The 17,728-nt window shown below is 44.7% G+C and overlaps 1 protein-coding gene and 18 non-coding genes across 19 annotated transcripts in view; all 19 read right to left on the bottom strand.

Annotated features, from left to right (window-relative positions):
- The window catches only part of LOC142803787 (uncharacterized), a 373,950-nt gene that overhangs the window by 183,421 nt on the left and 172,801 nt on the right, over window positions 1–17,728 (bottom strand). The window lies entirely within an intron of this gene.
- Window positions 445–534, bottom strand: TRNAY-GUA (transfer RNA tyrosine (anticodon GUA)). Its single transcript is given in 2 exon segments — window positions 445–480; window positions 498–534. It is a non-coding gene; the product is annotated as a tRNA-Tyr (tRNA).
- Window positions 1,641–1,730, bottom strand: TRNAD-GUC (transfer RNA aspartic acid (anticodon GUC)). Its single transcript is given in 2 exon segments — window positions 1,641–1,676; window positions 1,694–1,730. It is a non-coding gene; the product is annotated as a tRNA-Asp (tRNA).
- TRNAD-GUC (transfer RNA aspartic acid (anticodon GUC)) lies at window positions 2,440–2,529 on the bottom strand. Its single transcript is given in 2 exon segments — window positions 2,440–2,475; window positions 2,493–2,529. It is a non-coding gene; the product is annotated as a tRNA-Asp (tRNA).
- On the bottom strand, window positions 3,237–3,326 carry TRNAY-GUA (transfer RNA tyrosine (anticodon GUA)). Its single transcript is given in 2 exon segments — window positions 3,237–3,272; window positions 3,290–3,326. It is a non-coding gene; the product is annotated as a tRNA-Tyr (tRNA).
- Window positions 3,632–3,721, bottom strand: TRNAY-GUA (transfer RNA tyrosine (anticodon GUA)). Its single transcript is given in 2 exon segments — window positions 3,632–3,667; window positions 3,685–3,721. It is a non-coding gene; the product is annotated as a tRNA-Tyr (tRNA).
- On the bottom strand, window positions 4,428–4,517 carry TRNAY-GUA (transfer RNA tyrosine (anticodon GUA)). The gene is given in 2 exon segments: window positions 4,428–4,463; window positions 4,481–4,517. It is a non-coding gene; the product is annotated as a tRNA-Tyr (tRNA).
- TRNAD-GUC (transfer RNA aspartic acid (anticodon GUC)) lies at window positions 4,828–4,917 on the bottom strand. The gene is given in 2 exon segments: window positions 4,828–4,863; window positions 4,881–4,917. It is a non-coding gene; the product is annotated as a tRNA-Asp (tRNA).
- On the bottom strand, window positions 5,622–5,711 carry TRNAY-GUA (transfer RNA tyrosine (anticodon GUA)). Its single transcript is given in 2 exon segments — window positions 5,622–5,657; window positions 5,675–5,711. It is a non-coding gene; the product is annotated as a tRNA-Tyr (tRNA).
- TRNAY-GUA (transfer RNA tyrosine (anticodon GUA)) lies at window positions 6,813–6,902 on the bottom strand. The gene is given in 2 exon segments: window positions 6,813–6,848; window positions 6,866–6,902. It is a non-coding gene; the product is annotated as a tRNA-Tyr (tRNA).
- TRNAS-GGA (transfer RNA serine (anticodon GGA)) lies at window positions 7,211–7,300 on the bottom strand. Its single transcript is given in 2 exon segments — window positions 7,211–7,246; window positions 7,264–7,300. It is a non-coding gene; the product is annotated as a tRNA-Ser (tRNA).
- Window positions 8,404–8,493, bottom strand: TRNAY-GUA (transfer RNA tyrosine (anticodon GUA)). Its single transcript is given in 2 exon segments — window positions 8,404–8,439; window positions 8,457–8,493. It is a non-coding gene; the product is annotated as a tRNA-Tyr (tRNA).
- TRNAY-GUA (transfer RNA tyrosine (anticodon GUA)) lies at window positions 10,391–10,480 on the bottom strand. Its single transcript is given in 2 exon segments — window positions 10,391–10,426; window positions 10,444–10,480. It is a non-coding gene; the product is annotated as a tRNA-Tyr (tRNA).
- On the bottom strand, window positions 10,790–10,879 carry TRNAY-GUA (transfer RNA tyrosine (anticodon GUA)). Its single transcript is given in 2 exon segments — window positions 10,790–10,825; window positions 10,843–10,879. It is a non-coding gene; the product is annotated as a tRNA-Tyr (tRNA).
- Window positions 12,777–12,866, bottom strand: TRNAY-GUA (transfer RNA tyrosine (anticodon GUA)). The gene is given in 2 exon segments: window positions 12,777–12,812; window positions 12,830–12,866. It is a non-coding gene; the product is annotated as a tRNA-Tyr (tRNA).
- Window positions 13,970–14,059, bottom strand: TRNAD-GUC (transfer RNA aspartic acid (anticodon GUC)). The gene is given in 2 exon segments: window positions 13,970–14,005; window positions 14,023–14,059. It is a non-coding gene; the product is annotated as a tRNA-Asp (tRNA).
- TRNAY-GUA (transfer RNA tyrosine (anticodon GUA)) lies at window positions 14,403–14,492 on the bottom strand. The gene is given in 2 exon segments: window positions 14,403–14,438; window positions 14,456–14,492. It is a non-coding gene; the product is annotated as a tRNA-Tyr (tRNA).
- Window positions 14,797–14,886, bottom strand: TRNAY-GUA (transfer RNA tyrosine (anticodon GUA)). Its single transcript is given in 2 exon segments — window positions 14,797–14,832; window positions 14,850–14,886. It is a non-coding gene; the product is annotated as a tRNA-Tyr (tRNA).
- On the bottom strand, window positions 16,779–16,868 carry TRNAY-GUA (transfer RNA tyrosine (anticodon GUA)). Its single transcript is given in 2 exon segments — window positions 16,779–16,814; window positions 16,832–16,868. It is a non-coding gene; the product is annotated as a tRNA-Tyr (tRNA).

The raw sequence follows: 17,728 nt of genomic DNA, 5'->3' as shown, positions 1-17,728 counted from the left end.
TGGCAATAAATCACTAAATAAAACATAAAGACTACAATAAAGAGATTCCTCCGTTGAGCCGCATTCGAACCAGCGACCTATGGATGTCCGCAGTTCGAACCTCTAAAGTCCACCGTTCTACCAACTGAGCTATCGACAGAAAATGGCAGTACTACAGCGCTGATTCATCCTTTGTGCCGAAGGAATCACAGGCAGTATAAAGGCTGACAATATAACGAGAACCATGAAGCTGCATGACATTTAATTACCTTCTCGCGCGTATTTACCCCCGATGCTAGTAAAATCGTGACGTTTCTACAAACTTCCCAATCGTCTCGCATATAAACTTTGGGTGCCAGCCCACTTTGGGTCGCGTATGACATGTTTTATTCACTTTGTACATTAGGGTGCTGCACATGTGACAATAAATCACTAATTAAAACATAAAGAATAAAAAAAGCTTGCTCCGTCGAGCCGTATTCGAACCAGCGACCTATGGATGTCCGCAGTTGGAATCTCTACAGTCCACCGCTCTACCAACTGAGCAATCGACGGAAGATGTTGGTACCAAGGCGCTGATTCATCATTTATGCCGAAGGGATCGCAGGCAGTATTGCGGCTAACGAAATAACGAAAACCATGAAGCTGCATGACATTTAATTACCTTCTCACGCGTATTTGCCCCCGATGCTAGTAAAATGGCGACGTTTCTACAACCTTCCCCATCGTCTCGCATATAAACTTTGGGTGGCAGCACACTTTGTGACGCGTATGACATGGTCTAATTCACTTAATACATTAGGGGGCTGCACTTGTGGCAATAAATCAATAAATAAAGCATAAACAATACAAAAAAGCTTGCTCCGTCGAGCCGGATTCGAACCAGCGAGCTATGGATGTACGCATTTAAAACCTATCCAGTCCACCGCTCTACCAACTGAAATATCGACGGCAGATGGCGGTACTACGGCGCTGATTCATTCTTCATGCCGAAGGAATCGCAGGCAGTATAGAGGCTGACGAAATAACGAGAACCATGAAGCTGCATGACATTTTGTTACCCACTCACGCGTATTTACCACCGATGCAAGTAAAATGGTGACGTTTCTGCAACCTTCCCAATCGTCTCGCATATAAAGTTTGGGTGCCAGCGCACTTTAAGTCGCGTATGACATGTTCTAATTCACTTTGTATATTATGGTGCTGCACATGTGGCAATAAATCACTAATTTAAACATAAAGACTACAACAAAGAGATTCCTCCGTTGAGCCGCATTCGAACCAGTGACCTATGAATGTCCGCAGTTCGAATCTCTACAGTCCACCGTTCGACCAACTGAGCTATCGACGGAAAATGGCAGTACTATGGCGCTGATTCATCCTTTATGCCGAAGGAATCACAGGCAGTATAAAGGCTGACGATATAACGAGAACCATGAAGCTGCATGACATTTAATTACCTTTTCAAGCGTATTTACCTTCAATGCTAGTAAAATGGTGACGTTTCTACAAACTTCCCAATCGTCTCCCATATAAACTTTGGGTGCCAGCACACTTCGCGACGCGTATGACATGTTCTAATTCACTTGGTACATTATGGTGCTGCACATGTGGCAATAAATCACTAATTAAAACATAAAGAATACCACAAAAAAGCTTGCTCCGTCGAGCCGGATTCGAACCAGCGACCTATGGATGTCCGCAGTTCGAACCTCGACAGACCACCGTTCTACCAACTGAGCTATCGACGAAAGATGGCAGTACTACGGCGCTGATTCATCCTTTATGCCGAAGGAATCGCAGGCAGTATAAAGGCTGACGAAATAACGAGAACCATGAAGCTGCATGACATTTACTTACCCACTCACGCGTATTTACCCACGATGCTAGTAAAACTGCGACGTTTCTGCAACCTTCCCAATCGTCTCGCATATAAACTTTGGGTGCCAGCACACTTCGCGACGCGTATGACATGTTCTAATCCACTTGGTACATTATGGTGCTGCACATGTGGAAATAAATCACTAATTAAAACATAAAGACTACAACAAAGAGATTCCTCCGTTGAGCCGCATTCGAACCAGCGACCTATGGATGTCCGCAGTTCGAACCTCTACAGTCCACCGTTCTACCAACTGAGCTATCGACGGAAAATGGCAGTACTACGGCGCTGATTCATCCTTTATGCCGAAGGAATGACAGGCAGTATAAAGGCTGACGATATAACGAGAACCATGAAGCTGCATGACATTTGCTTACCCACTCACGCGTATTTACCCCCGATGCTAGTAAAACGGCGACGTTTCTGCAACCTTCCCAATCGTCTCGCATATAAACTTTGGGTGGCAGCACACTTTGTGACGCGTATGACATGTTCTAATTCACTTTATACGTTATGGTACTGCACATGTGGCAATAAATCACTAATTAAAACATAAAAAATACCACAAAAAAGCTTGCTCCGTCGAGCCGGATTCGAACCAGCGACCTATGGATGTCCGCAGTTCGAACCTCGACAGACCACCGTTCTACCAACTGAGCAATCGACGGAAGATGGCGGTACCAAGGCGCTGATTCATCCTTTATGCCGAAGGGATCGCAGGCAGTATTGCGGCTGACGAAATAACGAAAACCATGAACCTGCATGGCATTTAATTACCTTCTCACCCGTACTTACCCCCGATGCTAATAAAATGGCGACGTTTCTACAACCTTCCCCATCGTCTCCCATATAAACTTTGGGTGGCAGCACACTTTGTGACGCGTATGACATGTTCTAATTCACTTAATACATTAGGGTGCTGCACTTGTGGCAATAAATCAATCAATAAAGCATAAACAATACAAAAAAAGCTTGCTCCGTCGAGCCGGATTCAAACCAGCGAGCTATGGGTGTACGCAGTTAAAACCTATACAGTCCACCGCTCTACCAACTGAGATATCGACGGCAGATGGCGGTACTACGGCGCTGATTCATCGTTAATGCCGAAGGAATCGCAGGCAGCATAGAGGCTGACGAAATAACGAGAACCATGAAGCTGCATGAAATTTTGTTACCCACTCACGCGTATTTACCACCGATGCAAGTAAAATGGTGACGTTTCTGCAACCTTCCCAATCGTCTCGCATATAAAGTTTGGGTGCCAGCGCACTTTGCGTCGCGTATGACATGTTCTAATTCACTTTGTATATTATGGTGCTGCACATGTGGCAATAAATCACTAATTAAAACAAAAACACTACCACAAAGAGATTCCTCCGTTGAGCCGAATTCGAACCAGCGACCTATGGATGTCCGCAGTTCGAACCTCTACAGTCCACCGTTCTACCAACTGAGCTATCGACGGAAAATGGCAGTACTACGGCGCTGATTCATCCTTTATGCCGAAGGAATCACAGGCAGTATAAAGGCTGACGATATAACGAGAACCATGAAGCTACATGACATTTATTTACCTTCTCACGCGTATTTACCCCTGATGCTAGTAAAATGGTGACGTTTCTACAAACTTTCCAATCGTCTCGCATATAAACTTTGGGTACCAGCACACTTTGTGTCGCGTATGACATGTTTTATTCACTTTTTACATTATGGTGCTGCACATGTGACAATAAATCACTAATTAAAACATAAAGAATAAAAAAAGCTTGCTCCGTCGAGCCGTATTCGAACCAGCGACCTATGGATGTCCGCAGTTGGAACCTCTACAGTCCACCGCTCTACCAACTGAGCAATCGACGGAAGATGGCGGTACCAAGGCGCTGATTCATCCTTTATGCCGAAGGGATCGCAGGCAGTATTGCGGCTGACGAAATAACGAAAACCATGCCACTGCATGACATTTAATTACCTTCTCACGCGTATTTACCCCCGATGCTAGTAAAATGGCGACGTTTATACAACCTTACCCATCGTCTCGCATATAAACTTTGGGTGGCAGCACACTTTGTGACGCGTATGACATGTTCTAATTCACTTAATACATTAGGGTGCTGCACTTGTGGCAATAAATCAATAAATAAAGCATAAACAATACAAAAAAGTTTGCTCCGTCGAGCCGGATTCGAACCAGCAAGCTATGGATGTACGCAGTTAAAACCTATACAGTCCACCGCTCTACCAACTGAGATATCGACGGCAGATGGCAGTACTACCGCGCTGATTCATTCTTCATGCCGAAGGAATCGCAGGCAGTATAGAGGCTGACGAAATAACGAGAATCATGAAGCTGCATGACATTTTGTTACCCACTCACGCGTATTTACCACCGATGTAAGTAAAATGGTGACGTTTCTGCAACCTTCCCAATCGTCTCGCATATAAAGTTTAGGTGCCAGCGCACTTTGCGTCGCGGATGACATGTTCTAATTCACTTTGTATATTAGGGTGCTGCACATGTGGCAATAAATCACTAATTAAAACATAAAGACTACAACAAAGAGATTCCTCCGTTGAGCCGCATTCGAACCAGCGACCTATGGATGTCCGCAGTTCGAACCTCTACAGTCCACCGCTCTACCAACTGAGCTATCGACGGAACATGGCGGTACCAAGGCGCTGATTCATCCTATATGCCGAAGGGATCGCAGGCAGTATTGAGGCTGACGAAATAACGAGAACCATGAAGCTGCATGACATTTAATTACCTTCTCACGCGTATTTACCCCCGATGATAGTAAAATGGCGACGTTTCTACAACCTCTCCAATCGTCTCGCATATAAACTTTGGGTGCCAGCACACTTTGTGACGCGTATGACATATTCTAATTCACTTTATACGTTATGATACTGCACATGTGGCAATAAATCACTAATTAAAACATAAAGAATACCACAAAAAAGGTTGATCCGTCGAGCCGGATTCGAACCAGCGACCTATGAATGTCCGCAGTTCGAACCTCGACAGACCACCGTTCTACCAACTGAGCTATCGACGAAAGATGGCAGTACTACGGCGCTGATTCATCCTTTATGCCGAAGGAATCGCAGGCAGTATAAAGGCTGACAATATAACGAGAACCATGAAGCTGCATGACATTTAATTACCTTCTCACGCATATTTACCCCCGATGCTAGTAAAACGGCGACGTTTCTGCACCTTCCCAATCGTCTCGCATATAAACTTTGGGTGCCAGCACACTTTGTGACGCGTATGACATGTTCTAATCCACTTGGTACATTATGGTGCTGCACATGTGGCAATAAATCACAAATTAAAACATAGAGAATACCACAAAAAAGCTTGCTCCGTCGAGCCGGATTCGAACCAGGGAGCTATGGATGTACGCAGTTAAAACCTATACAGCCCACCGCTCTACCATCTGAGCTATCGACGGCAGATGGCGGTACTCTGGCACTGATTTATCCTTTATGCCGAAGGAATCGCAGGCAGTATAAAGGCTGACGAAATAACGAGAACCATGAAGCTGCATGACATTTACTTACCCACTCACGCGTATTTACCCCCGATGCTAGTAAAACTGCGACGTTTCTGCAACCTTCCGATCGTCTCGCATAAAAACTTTGGGTGCCAGCACACTTCGCGACGCGTACTACATGTTCTAATCCACTTGGTACATTATGGTGCTGCACATGTGGCAATAAATCACTAATTAAAACATAAAGAATAAAAAAAGCTTGCTCCGTCGAGCCGCATTTGAACCAGCGACCTATGGATGTCCGCAGTTGGATTCTCTACAGTCCACCGCTCTACCAACTGAGCTATCGACGGAAGATGGCGGTACCAAGGCGCTGATTCATCCTTTATGCCCAAGGGATCGCATGCAGTATTGAGGCTGACGAAATAACAAGAACTATGAAGCTGCATGACATTTAATTACCTTCTCACGCATATTTACCCCCTATGCAAGTAAAACGGCGACGTTTCTGCAACCTTCCCAATCGTCTCGCATATAAACTTTGGGTGGCAGCACACTTTGTGACGCGTATGACATGTTCTAATTCACTTAATAGATTAGGGTGCTGCACTTGTGGCAATAAATTGATAAATAAAGCATAAACAATACAAAAAAGCTTGCTCCGTCGAGCCGGATTCAAACCAGCGAGCTATGGATGTACGCAGTTAAAACCTATACAGTCCACCGCTCTACCAACTGAGATATCGACGGCAGATGGCGGTACTACGGCGCTGATTCATCCTTCAGGCCGAAGGAATCGCAGGCAGTATAGAGGCTGACGAAATAACGAGAACCTTGAAGCTGCATGACATTTTGTTACCCACTCACGCGTATTTACCACCGATGCAAGTAAAATGGTGACGTTTCTGCAACCTTCCCAATCGTCTCGCATATAAAGTTTGGGCGCCAGCGCACTTTGCGTCGCGTATGACATGTTCTAATTCACTTTGTATATTATTGTGCTGCACATGTGGCAATAAATCACTAAATGAAACATAAAGACTACAATAAAGAGATTCCTCCGTTGAGCCGCATTCGAACCAGCGACCTATGGATGTCCGCAGTTCGAACCTCTAAAGTCCACCGTTCTACCAACTGAGCTATCGATGGAAATTGGCAGTACTACGGCGCTGATTCATCCTTTATGCCGAAGGAATCACTGGCAGTATAAAGGCTGACAATATAACGAGAACCATGAAGCTGCATGACATTTAATTACCTTCTCGCGCGTATTTACCCCAGATGCTAGTAAAATCGTGACGTTTCTACAAACTTCCCAATCGTCTCGCATATAAACTTTGGGTGCCAGCACACTTTGTGTCGCGTATGACATGTTTTATTCACTTTGTACATTATGGTGCTGCACATGTGACAATAAATCACTAATTAAAACATAAAGAATAAAAAAAGCTTGCTCCGTCGAGCCGTATTCGAACCAGCGACCTATGGATGTCCGCAGTTGGAATCTCTACAGTCCACCGCTCTACCAACTGAGCAATCGACGGAAGATGGCGGTACCAAGGCGCTGATTCATCCTTTATGCTGAAGGGATCGCAGGCAGTATTGCGGCTGACGAAATAACGAAAACCATGAAGCTGCATGACATTTAATTACCTTCTCACGCGTATTTACCCCCGATGCTAGTAAAATGGCGACGTTTCTACAACCTTCCCCATCGTCTCGCATATAAACTTTGGGTGGCAGAACACTTTGTGACGCGTAAGACATGGTCTAATTCACCTAATACATTAGGGTGCTACACTTGTGGCAATAAATCAATAAATAAAGCATAAACAATACAAAAAAAGCTTGCTCCGTCGAGCCGGATTCGAACCAGCGAGCTATGGATGTACGCAGTTAAAACCTATCCAGTCCACCGCTCTACCAACTGAGATATCGACGGCAGATGGCGGTACTACGGCGCTGATTCATTCTTCATGCCGAAGGAATCACAGGCAGTGTAGAGGCTGACGAAATAACGAGAACCATGAAGCTGCATGACATTTTGTTACCCACTCACGCGTATTTACCACCGATGCAAGTAAAATGGTGACGTTTCTGCAACCTTCCCAATCGTCTCGCATATAAAGTTTGGGTGCCAGCGCACTTTAAGTCGCGTATGACATGTTCTAATTCACTTTGTATATTATAGTGCTGCACATGTGGCAATAAATCACTAATTTAAACATAAAGACTACAACAAAGAGATTCCTCCGTTGAGCCGCATTCGAACCAGCGACCTATGAATGTCCGCAGTTCGAATCTCTACAGTCCACCGTTCTACCAACTGAGCTATCGACGGAAAATGGCAGTACTACGGCGCTGATTCATCCTTTATGCCGAAGGAATCACAGGTAGTATAAAGGCTGACGATATAACGAGAACCATGAAGCTGCATGACATTTAATTACCTTCTCAAGCGTATTTACCCCCGATGCTAGTAAAATGGTGACGTTTCTACAAACTTCCCAATCGTCTCGCATATAAACTTTGGGTGCCAGCACACTTCGCGACGCGTATGACATGTTCTAATTCACTTGGTACATTATGGTGCTGCACATGTGGCAATAAATCACTAATTAAAACATAAAGAATACCACAAAAAAGCTTGCTCCGTCGAGCCGGATTCGAACCAGCAACCTATGGATGTCCGCAGTTCGAACCTCGACAGACCACCGTTCTACCAACTGCGCTATCGACGAAAGATGGCAGTACTACGGCGCTGATTCATCCTTTATGCCGAAGGAATCGCAGGCAGTATAAAGGCTGACGAAATAACGAGAACCATGAAGCTGCATGACATTTACTTACCCACTCACGCGTATTTACCCCCGATGCTAGTAAAACTGCGACGTTTCTGTACCTTCCCAATCGTCTCGCATATAAACTTTGGGTGCCAGCACACTTCCCGACGCGTATGACATGTTCTATTTCACTTTGTACATTATGGTGCTGCACATGTGGCAATAAATCACTAATAAAAACATAAAGAATAAAAAAGCTTGCTCCGTCGAGCCGTATTTGAACCAGCGACCTATGGATGTCCGCAGTTGGAACCTCTACAGTCCACCGCTCTACCAACTGAGCAATCGACGGAAGATGGCGGTACCAAGGCGCTGATTCATCCTTTATGCCGAAGGGATCCTAGGCAGTATTGCGGCTGACGAAATAACGAAAACCATGAAGCTGCGTGACATTTATTTACCTTCTCACGCGTATTTACCCCCGATGCTAATAAAATGGTGACGTTTCTACAACCTTCCCCATCGTCTCGCATATAAACTTTGGGTGGCAGCACACTTTGTGACGCGTATGACATGTTCTAATTCATTTAATACATTAGGGTGCTGCACTTGTGGCAATAAATCAATAAATAAAGCATAAACAATACAAAAAAGCTTGCTCCGTCGAGCCGGATTCAAACCAGCGAGCTATGGAAGTACGCAGTTAAAACGTATACAGTCCACCGCTCTACCAACTGAGATATCGACGGCAGATGGTGGTACTACGGCGCTGATTCATCCTTAATGCCGAAGGAATCGCAGGCAGTATAGAGGCTGACGAAATAACGAGAACCATGAAGCTGCATGACATTTTGTTACCCACTCACGCGTATTTACCACCGATGCAAGTAAAATGGTGACGTTTCTGCAACCTTCCTAATCGTCTCGCATATAAAGTTTGGGTGCCAGCGCACTTTGCGTCGCGTATGACATGTTCTAATTCACTTTGTATATTATGGTGCTGCACATGTGGCAATAAATCACTAATTAAAACATAAAGACTACAACAAAGAGATTCCTCCGTTCAGCCGCATTCTAACCAGCGATCTATGGATGTCCGCAGTTCGAACCTCTACAGTCCACCGTTCTACCAACTGAGCTATCGACTGAAAATGGCAGTACTACTGCGCTGATTCATCCTTTATGCCGAAGGAATCACAGGCAGTATAAAGGCTGACGATATAACGAGAACCATGAAGCTGCATGACATTTAATTACCTTCTCACGCGTATTTACCCCCGATGCTAGTAAAATGGTGACGTTTCTACAAACTTCCCAATCGTCTCGCATATAAACTTTGGGTGCCAGCACACTTTGTGTCGCGTATGACATGTTCTAATTCACTTGGTACATTATGGTGCTGCACATGTGACTATAAATCACTAATTAAAACATAAAGATTAAAAAAGCTTGCTCTGTCGAGCCGGATTCGAACCAGCGACCTACGGATGTCCGCAGTTCGAACCTCGACAGACCACCGTTCAACCAACTGAGCTATCGACGAAAGATGGCAGTACTACGGCGCTGATTCATCCTTTATGCCGAAGGAATCGCAGGCAGTATAAAGGCTGACAATATAACGAGAACCATGAAGCTGCATGACATTTAATTACCTTCTCACGCATATTTACCCCCGATGCTAGTAAAACGGCGACGTTTCTGCAACCTTCCCAATCGTCTCGCATATAAACTTTGGGTGCCAGCACACTTTGTGACGCGTATGACATGTTCTAATCCACTTGGTACATTATGGTGCTGCACATGTGGCAATAAATCACTAATTAAAACATAGAGAATACCACAAAAAAGCTTGCTCCGTCGAGCCGGATTCGAACCAGGGAGCTATGGATGTACGCAGTTAAAACCTATACAGCCCACCGCTCTACCATCTGAGCTATCGACGGCAGATGGCGGTACTCTTGCGCTGATTTATCCTTCATGCCGAAGGAATCGCAGGCAGTATAAAGGCTGACGAAATAACGAGAACCATGAAGCTGCATGACATTTACTTACCCACTCACGCGTATTTACCCCCGATGTTAGTAAAACTGCGACGTTTCTGCAACCTTCCCATTCGTCTCGCATAAAAACTTTGGGTGCCAGCACACTTCGCGACGCGTATGACATGTTCTAATCCACTTGGTACATTGTGGTGCTGCACATGTGGCAATAAATCACTAATTAAAACATAAAGAATAAAAAAAGCTTGCTCCGTCGAGCCGCATTTGAACCAGCAACCTATGGATGTCCGCAGTTGGATTCTCTACAGTCCACCGCTCTACCAACTGAGCTATCGACGGAAGATGGTGGTACCAAGGCGCTGATTCATCCTTTATGCCCAAGGGATCGCATGCAGTATTGAGGCTGACGAAATAACAAGAACTATGAAGCTGCATGACATTTATTTACCTTCTCACGCGTATTTACCCCCAATGCTAATAAAATGGCGACATTTCTGCAACCTTTCAATCGTCTCGCATATAAACTTTGGGTGCCAGCACACTTTGTGACGCGTATGACATGTTCTAATTCACTTTATACATTATGGTGCTGCACATGTGGCAATAAATCACTAATTAAAACATAAAGAATGCCACAAAAGAGCTTGCTCCGTCGAGCCGGATTCGAGCCAGCGACCTATGGATGTACGCAGTTAAAACCTATACAGTCCACCGCTCTACCAACTGAGCTATCGACGGCACATGGCGGTACTCCGGCGCTGATTCATCCTTTATGCCGAAGGAATCGCAGGCAGTATAAAGGCTGACGATATAACGAGAACCATGAAGCTGCATGACATTTATTTACCTTCTCACGCATATTTACCCCCGATGCAAGTAAAACGGCGACGTTTCTGCAACCTTCCCAATCGTCTCACATATAAACTTTGGGTGGCAGCACACTTTGTGACGCGTATGACATGTTCTAATTCACTTAATACATTAGGGTGCTGCACTTGTGGCAATAAATCGATAAATAAAGCATAAACAATACAAAAAAAGCTTGCTCCGTCGAGCCGGATTCAAACCAGCGAGCTATGGATATACGCAGTTAAAACCTATACAGTCCACCGCTCTACCAACTGAGATATCGACGGCAGATGGCGGTACTACGGCGCTGATTCATCCTTCAGGCCGAAGGAATCGCAGGCAGTATAGAGGCTGACGAAATAACGAGAACCTTGAAGCTGCATGACATTTTGTTACCCACTCACACGTATTTACCACCGATGCAAGTAAAATGGTGACGTTTCTGCAACCTTCCCAATCGTCTCGCATATAAAGTTTGGGTGCCAGTGCACTTTGCGTCACGTATGACATGTTCTAATTCACTTTGTATATTATTGTGCTGCACATGTGGCAATAAATCACTAAATAAAACATAAAGACTACAATAAAGAGATTCCTCCGTTGAGCCGCATTCGAACCAGCGACCTATGGATTTCCGCAGTTCGAACCTCTAAAGTCCACCGTTCTACCAACTGAGCTATCTACGGAAAATGGCAGTACTACGGCGCTGATTCATCCTTTATGCCGAAGGAATCACAGGCAGTATAAAGGCTGACAATATAACGAGAACCATGAAGCTGCATGACATTTAATTACCTTCTCGCGCGTATTTACCCCCGATGCTAGTAAAATCGTGACGTTTCTACAAACTTCCCAATCGTCTCGCATATAAACTTTGGGTGCCAGCACACTTTGTGTCACGTATGACATGTTTTATTCACTTTGTACATTATGGTGCTGCACATGTGACAATAAATCAATAAATAAAGCATAAACAATACAAAAAAGCCTGCTCCGTCGGGCCGGATTCAATCCAGCGAGCTATGGATGTACGCAGTTAAAACGTATACAGTCCACCGCTCTACCAACTGAGATATCGATGGCAGATGGCGGTACTACGGCGCTGATTCATCCTTAATGCCGAAGGAATCGCAGGCAGTATAGAGGCTGACGAAATAACGAGAACCATGAAGCTGCATGACATTTTGTTACCCACTCACGCGTATTTACCACCGATGCAAGTAAAATGGTGACGTTTGTACAACCTTCCCAATCGTCTCGCATATAATGTTTGGGTGCCAGCGCACTTTGCGTCGCGTATGGCATGTTCTAATTCACTTTGTATATTATTGTGCTGCACATGTGGCAATAAATCACTAATTAAAACATAAAGACTACAACAAAGAGATTCCTCCGTTCAGCCGCATTCTAACCAGCGATCTATGGATGTCCGCAGTTCGAACCTCTACAGTCCACCGTTCTACCAACTGAGCTATCGACTGAAAATGGCAGTACTACTGCGCTGATTCATCCTTTATGCCGAAGGAATCACAGGCAGTATAAAGGCTGACGATATAACGAGAACCATGAAGCTGCATGACATTTAATTACCTTCTCACGCGTATTTACCCCCGATGCTAGTAAAATGGTGACGTTTCTACAAACTTCCCAATCGTCTCGCATATAAACTTTGGGTGCCAGCACAGTTTGTGTCGCGTATGACATGTTTTATTCACTTTGTACATTATGGTGCTGCACATGTGACAATAAATCACTAATTAAAACATAAAGAATAAAAAAAGCTTGCTCCGTCGAGCCGGATTCGACCCAGCGACCTATGGATGTCCGCAGTTGGAACCTCTACAGTCCACCGCTCTACCAACTGAGCAATCGACGGAAGATGGCGGTACCAAGGCGCTGATTCATCCTTTATGCCGAAGGGATCGCAGGCAGTATTGCGGCTGACAAAATAAGGAAAACCATGAAGCTGCATGACATTTAATTACCTTCTCACGCGTATTTACCCCCGATGCTAGTAAAATGGCGACATTTCTACAACCTTCCCCATCGTCTCGCATATAAACTTTGGGTGGCAGCACACTTTGTGACGCGTATGACATGTTCTAATTCACTTAATACATTAGGGTGCTGCACTTGTGGCAATAAATCAATAAATAAAGCATAAACAATACAAAAAAGCTTGCTCCGTCGAGCTGGATTCGAACCAGCAAGCTATGGATGTACGCAGTTAAAACCTATACAGTCCACCGCTCTACCAACTGAGATATCGACAGCAGATGGCGGTACTACGGCGCTGATTCATTCTTCATGCCGAAGGAATCGCAGGCACTATAGAGGCTGACGAAATAACGAGAACCATAAAGCTGCATGACATTTAATTACCTTCTCACGCATATTTACCCCCGATGCAAGTAAAACGGCGACGTTTCTGCAACCTTCCCAATCGTCTCGCATATAAACTTTGGGTGGCAGCACACTTTGTGACGCGTATGACATGTTCTAATTCACTTTATACGTTATGGTACTGCACATGTGGCAATAAATCACTAATTAAAACATAAAGAATACCACAAAAAAGCTTGCTCCGTCGAGCCGGATTTGAACCAGCGACCTATGGATGTCCGCAGTTCGAACCTCGAAAGACCACCGTTCTACCAACTGAGCGATCGACGAAAGATGGTAGAACTACGGCGCTGATTCATCCTTTATGCCGAAGGAATCGCAGGCAGTATAAAGGCTGACGATATAACGAGAACCATGAAGCTGCATGACATTTAATTACCTTCTCACGCATATTTACCTCCGATGCTAGTAAAACGGCGACGTTTCTGCAACCTTCCCAATCGTCTCGCATATAAACTTTGGGTGCCAGCACACTTTGTGACGTGTATGACATGTTCTAATTCACATTGTACATTATGGTGCTGCACATGTGGCAATAAATCACTAATTAAAACATAAAGAATAAAAAAAGTTTGCTCCGTCGAGCCGGATTCGAACCAGCGACCTATGGATGTCCGCAGTTCGAACCTCGACAGACCACCGTTCTACCAACTGAGCTATCACCGGAAGATGGCAGTACTACGGCGCTGATTCATTCTTTATGCCGAAGGAATCGCAGGCAGTATAAAGGCTGACGATATAACGAGAACCATGAAGCTGCATGACATTTGCTTACCCACTCACGCGTATTTACCCCCGATGCTAGTAAAACTGCGACGTTTCTGCAACCTTCCCAATCGTCTCGTATATAAACTTTGGGTGCAACCTTCCCAATCGTCTCGTATATAAACTTTGGGTGCCAGCAAACTTCGCGACGCGTTTGACATGTTCTAATTCACTTTGTACATTATGGTGCTGCACATGTGGCAATAAATCACTAATTAAAACATAAAGAATAAAAAAAGCTTGCTCCGTCGAGCCGTATTCGAACCAGCGACCTATGGATGTCCGCAGTTGAAACCTCTACAGTCCACCGCTCTACCAACTGAGCAATCGACGGAAGATGGCGGTACCAAGGCGCTGATTCATCCTTTATGCCGAAGGGATCGCAGGCATTATTGCGGCTGACGAAATAACGAAAACCATGAAGCTGCATGGCATTTAATTACCTTCTCACGCATATTTACCCCCGATGCAAGTAAAACAACGACGTTTCTGCAACCTTCCCAATCGTCTCGCATATAAACTTTGGGTGCCAGCACACTCGCGACGCGTATGACATGTTCTAATTCACTTTGTACATTATGGTGCTGCACATGTGGCAATAAATCACTAATTAAAACCTAAAGAATAAAAAAGCTTGCTCCGTCGAGCCGTATTCGAACCAGTGACCTATGGATGTCCGCAGTTGGAACCTCTACAGTCCACCGCTCTACCAACTGAGCAATCGACGGAAGATGGCGGTACCAAGGCGCTGATTCATCCTTTATGCCGAAAGATCGCAGGCAGTATTGCGGCTGACGAAATAACGAAAACCATGAACCTGCATGGCATTTAATTACCTTCTCACGCGTATTTACCCCCGATGCTAATAAAATGGCGATGTTTCTACAACCTTCCCCATCGTCTCCCATATAAACTTTGGGTGGCAGCACACTTTGTGACGCGTATGACATGTTCTAATTCACTTAATACATTAGGGTGCTGCACTTGTGGCAATAAATCAATAAATAAAGCATAAACAATACAAAAAAAGCTTGCTCGGTCAAGCCGGATTCAAACCAGCGAGCTATGGATGTACGCAGTTAAAACCTATACAGTCCACCGCTCTAACAAGTGAGATATCGACGGCAGATGGCGGTACTACGGCGCTGATTCATCGTTAATGCCGAAGGAATCGCATGCAGTATAGAAGCTGACGAAATAACGAGAACCATGAAGCTGCATGACATTTTGTTACCCACTCACGCGTATTTACCACCGATGCAAGTAAAATGGTGACGTTTCTGCAACCTTCCCCATCGTCTCGCATATGAACTTTGGTTGCCAGCGCACTTTGCGTCGCGTATGACATGTTCTAATTCACTTTGTATATTATAGTGCTGCACATGTGGCAATAAATCACTAATTAAAACATAAACACTACAAAAAAGAGATTCCTCTGTTGAGCCGAATTTGAACCAGCGACCTATGGATGTCCGCAGTTCGAACCTCTACAGTCCACCGTTCTACCAACTGAGCTATCGACGGAAAATGGCAGTACTACGGCGCTGATTCATCCTTTATGCCGAAAGAATCACAGGCAGTATAAAGGCTGACGATATAACGAGAACCAAGAAGCTACATGACATTTAATTACCTTCTCACGCGTATTTACCCCCGATGCTAGTAAAATGGTGACGTTTCTACAAACTTTCCAATCGTCTCGCATATAAACTTTGGGTGCCAGCACACCTTGTGTCACGTATGACATGTTTTATTCACTTTGTACATTATGGTGCTGCACATGTGACAATAAATCACTAATAAAAACATAAAGAATAAAAAAGCTCTCTCCGTCGAGCCGTATTCGAACCAGCGACCTATGGATGTCCGCAGTTGGAACCTCTACAGTCCACCGCTCTAAAAACTGAGCAATCGACGGAAGATGGCGGTACCAAGGTGCTGATTCATCCTTTATGCCGAAGGGATCGCAGGCAGTATTGCGGCTGACGAAATAACGAAAACCATGCCACTGCATGACATTTAATTACCTTCTCACGCATATTTACCCCCGATGCTAGTAAAATGGCGACGTTTCTACAACCTTACCCATCGTCTCGCATATAAACTTTGGGTGGCAGCACACTTTGTGACGCGTATGACATGTTCTAATTCACTTAATACATTAGGGTGCTGCACTTGTGGCAATAAATCAATAAATAAAGCATACACAATACAAAAAAGTTTGCTCCGTCGAGCCGGATTCGAACCAGCAAGCTATGGATGTACGCAGTTAAAACCTATACAGTCCACCGCTCTACCAACTGAGATATCGACGGCAGATGGCAGTACTACGGCGCTGATTCATTCTTCATGCCGAAGGAATCGCAGGCAGTATAGAGGCTGACGAAATAACGAGAATCATGAAGCTGCATGACATTTTGTTACCCACTCACGCGTATTTACCACCGATGTAAGTAAAATGGTGACGTTTCTGCAACCTTCCCAATCGTCTCGCAAATAAAGTTTAGGTGCCAGCGCACTTTGCGTCGCGTATGACATGTTCTAATTCACTTTGTACATTATGGTGCTGCACATGTGGCAATAAATCACTAATTAAAACCTAAAGAATAAAAAAGCTTGCTCCGTCGAGCCGTATTCGAACCAGTGACCTATGGATGTCCGCAGTTGGAACCTCTACAGTCCACCGCTCTACCAACTGAGCAATCGACGGAAGATGGCGGTACGAAGGCGCTGATTCATCCTTTATGCTGAAAGGATCGCAGGCAGTATTGCGGCTGACGAAATAACGAAAACCATGAACCTGCATGGCATTTAATTACCTTCTCACGCGTATTTACCCCCGATGCTAATAAAATGGCGATGTTTCTACAACCTTCCCCATCGTCTCCCATATAAACTTTGGGTGGCAGCACACTTTGTGACGCGTATGACATGTTCTAATTCACTTAATACATTAGGGTGCTGCACTTGTGGCAATAAATCAATAAATAAAGCATAAACAATACAAAAAAAGCTTGCTCGGTCAAGCCGGATTCAAATCAGCGAGCTATGGATGTACGCAGTTAAAACCTATACAGTCCACCGCTCTACCAAGTGAGATATCGACGGCAGATGGCGGTACTACGGCGCTGATTCATCGTTAATGCCGAAGGAATCGCATGCAGTATAGAGGCTGACGAAATAACGAGAACCATGAAGCTGCATGACATTTTGTTGCCCACTCACGCGTATTTACCACCGATGCAAGTAAAATGGTTACGTTTCTGCAACCTTCCCCATCGTCTCGCATATGAACTTTGGTTGCCAGCGCACTTTGCGTCGCGTATGACATGTTCTAATTCACTTTGTATATTATAGTGCTGCACATGTGGCAATAAATCACTAATTAAAACATAAACACTACAAAAAATAGATTCCTCTGTTGAGCCGAATTTGAACCAGCGACCTATGGATGTCCGCAGTTCGAACCTCTACAGTCCACCGTTCTACCAACTGAGCTATGGACGGAAAATGGCAGTACTACGGCGCTGATTCATCCTTTATGCCGAAGGAATCACAGGCAGTATAAAG

Source organism: Rhipicephalus microplus, chromosome 3 (genome assembly GCF_043290135.1).
Source record: "Rhipicephalus microplus isolate Deutch F79 chromosome 3, USDA_Rmic, whole genome shotgun sequence".
Lineage (NCBI taxonomy): Eukaryota > Metazoa > Arthropoda > Arachnida > Ixodida > Ixodidae > Rhipicephalus > Rhipicephalus microplus.
This window is presented reverse-complemented; position numbering and strand designations above follow the sequence as displayed.